Below are 3,700 nucleotides of genomic sequence, written 5' to 3'. Positions count from 1 at the left end.
CCAGCCCGCGCCCGAGGGCTCCCGGGCCGCGCCCCACAGGCGCCTCATCCACTACTCCTATTCTCTCTCAGCTGATCTGGTTTCCCTCTGCGCGCCCCTCGCTCACGGTGGCCCGAACCCTCGCCTTCCAGAGGGAAGGCCCAGTTCATCCCTGGGAAGGTACAGGGGGCTCGAGACCTTCCAAAGCAGCTGCCGCGCAGGAGCAGGCGCTGGAACAGACGGAAGGCGGACCCGGCGCCGCAGGACGGAGGATCCGCGTCGGCTTCCTGCCGTTGGGCCTAGCCACCCGCCAGCGACGCCCGCCGGAGGGAGGGCTTGAGGGAGGGAGGGAGTCAAGAGGCCGGGGGAATGTGCGAGGAGAGGCTCGGCCACCGCGTCGGTGGCCAGGACCTCGTGGCCCGCCGAGATGGGCGGTTTGTGGAGGCAGCCCCCAGCGGCGCGGCCTTCAGAGTCTGTGCATTTCGTGAAACTTAAGCTTTCAATATGAGTGCTCATAACATTCCCTTTGCCTGCCAGCCTAGTAAAGGATAGAGAACAAAATGTTTTCTTAGCAATCAAAACATGTTCTTTCCTTTGGTTCCCTAACAAATAAGTCTGACTTACCGGCTCATAGTAATATTGCTTGTACCAAGACGCACAGGACTCATAAACCAAAGATGAAGATGTGGCCGCCCGAGGCCCTTGTCGTCAAGGAATTTATTGTCCGTTCAGTGAGATGACTGAATGAGCATCACTATTAATTTTGCCAAGCATTTAAACAATGTCTGCACCCATGAAAATTATGTAAAATACTTTGGATGATAAAAATGACGAAGTTGTAAATATTCGAGCACCGAAGTTAAGGCTTTGGAAGAGGAGGCAGTTTTAAGAGAAGTTTTAGTAGATCACAACTGTGCATCAGTGGATTCCCACTGATATTAGGGGAGAGATACAGTGCTGGGAATGGGGCAATCCTGTCAGGTGTTTTTGATATTATGCCTACAGAAAATAAATTTGGGTTAGCCATATGAATTTATTACTAAGAATGTTTTCATTAAAAATCAAGTATAGGCCGGGCACGGTGTCTCACACCTATAGTCCCAGCACTTTGGGAAGCCGAGGCAGGCGGATCCCGAGGTCAGGAGATCGAGACCATCCTCGCTAACACGGTGAAACCACGTCTCTGACAAAAATACAAAAAATTAGCCGGATGTGGTGGCGGGCGCCTGTAGTCCCAGCTACTCTGGAAGCTGAGGCAGGAAAATGGCGTCAACCCAGGAGGCGGAGCTTGCAATGAGCTGAGATCCTGCCACTGCACTCCAGCAGCCTGGGCAACAAAGCGAGACTCCGTCTCAAAAAAAAAAAAAAAAAAGAAAAGAAAAAAATCAAGTATAGAGCGTAAAAGCTTCTTTTATAGAATCTTTTATCAATGGAAACCAGTCATGACTTTGCAGACTGCTGGTTGAAGATCATACCAGGGCCACAGCCTCAGTTTGGAGGCTAGATGGAGGGTGTTAGGTGTTCTGGCTAGGCCCGTCAACCTAGTGACGTTTCCTCCTACACAGTAAAACCTTTCATAATGCTTCGGGGGTTTTTTTGTTTGTTTGAAAAACAGAAATTAGAAATCAAATATTTTATTTGAAATTAGACATTTCAGTGAGTTTTCCACTCTTAATTAAAAGAAAAAGCTATAAATGCACAAATAACTTGTTTCAACCAAATAAAGGAAAAAGTGTATTGGCTTCTCTTTTTTTTTTGAGACGGAGTCTTGCTCTGTCGCCCAGGCTGGAGTGCAGTGGCCGGATCTCAGCTCACTTCAAGCTCCGCCTCCCAGGTTTATGCCATTCTCCTGCCTCAGCCTCCCGAGTAGCTGGGACTACAGGCGCCCGCCACCTCGCCCGGCTAGTTTTTTGTATTTTTTAGTAGAGATGGGGTTTCACCGTGTTAGCCAGGATGGTCTCGATCTCCTGACCTCGTGATCCGCCCGTCTCGGCCTCCCAAAGTGCTGGGATTACAGGCTTGAGCCACCGCGCCCGGCCTGGCTTCTCTTTTTATGCAGTTCAGGAATCCAGCCATTTATTCACGTTCTTCTTCCACTTCAGTTAAATGAGACATCACAGATAGAGCCTAACATTTTGTCTGGCACATGGCCGGTAGGCATTTGGGAAATACTACCCTGCTTGATTGCTTCCTTCCTCCACTCCCGTTTTTCTGTTAAGCTTCTGAATGTTCCAATTAAGCCATCTTTTTACCTGAAGAATGCCCAAGGTCTCGTGCATATCAATTTTCTTTGTGCCCTCTTACCTCGGTAGGGTTGAGACCACAAACTGCCCCTACAGTACCCTTATTTGGTGTGGGAGGAGCAGATACTAGGCAGTAAGGTGTGGCTGGATCAATGGAAACCAGTCATGACTTCGCAGACTGCTGGTTGAAGATCATACGTGATCATTGTGCATCTCATACGCGCACAACATTCACAGGGGACTGGATTGTTGTTCTTTCAAAAGAGCCATTGGTAGCGTAGTGGGGAAGGAAAGGAGTTGTGGGAAATTAATAAATTTGCTCACTTATTCATTTAACAAATTGGGAAACAAATGGAAAACACCGTTGCTACCTTCAAAAATCTATGAAAGAAACAGACAGTGGAGTGGGGGGTAAGGGATCATGGAAGGCTTTGAGAAGGTGACTCCTGCAATAATTAGAAATCATTACAATGCAGAGGAAGAGGGCTGAAGTGTTAGTTCCCACAGAGGGAGCAGCACTGCAGAGGCCAGGGAGGGAAGACTGGGACAGTAGGCGAGGAATTACTAGGGAATAGTTTGGCAAAGGAGATGGGGTTTATCCTGCAGGCTGTCAAGAAAGTCCTTAGAAGGCTTTAACAAAGGAAGGAAGCGATACTCATTTTTAAAACGAATTCTTATTTTTATTATGTATGAGGAGGGTGACTATATGGATGGGGACATGGAGGGGGGCTGCGAAATGCTGACTGTGTTTGTTAATGTAGGCTCTGGTTAATGGGTGTGTTTGGTTAAGGAAATTCATCAAACTGTATGCTTACATATGTACTTTTATCGGTGGATATTATACTTTAGAAAAAAGTTTCTAAGAAAAAATTATGTCATTAGTAAAGAGTGAGTTCGGTAAATACAGGGTAAGAGTAGGGGTGTGATGTTCAGTTGGAATGTTATTGCTGTAATTCAGATGTGAAATAAAGAGGGCTTGAACTGACACAGTAGCTGTGAGGATGGGGAAGAAAATGAAAGGAGGATAGATTCAGAGAGATTTAGGAGACTCGTTCCTTTCTCCAGGAAGTCTTTCTGGATACCCACAAACATATATCCAGGGTAGTTTACATGGCCCTCCTGTGCACTGTCACACGTGCTGCATCATGGGACATCCAGAGATCATGACTGTTTCATTCAAAACTCCATCCTGAGCACTCACCATGGAACCAGGTATCTAGTAGTGTTCATCATCTCAATGAATATTTGTTGAACAAATGTATGCCCTTAATGTATTACCGAAATTATCTGTTGGTATCACTTTCTCCACTACACAACGGGAAGGCATCCGGAGATCTTGGCTATGTGAATGATTTGCTATGACCTTGAAATGTCCTTTAAGCTTTCAGTGGAAAATATTGTACATGTATTAAGCATAGTCCTGGCGACAGGCATCAGAAATGATATCAAATTAGGCTGCTCTCATTGGCCAAACCCAG

Source organism: Colobus angolensis, unplaced genomic scaffold, assembly GCF_000951035.1.
Source record: "Colobus angolensis palliatus isolate OR3802 unplaced genomic scaffold, Cang.pa_1.0 Scaffold7, whole genome shotgun sequence".
NCBI classification, from domain to species: Eukaryota; Metazoa; Chordata; class Mammalia; order Primates; family Cercopithecidae; genus Colobus; species Colobus angolensis.
This window is presented reverse-complemented; position numbering follows the sequence as displayed.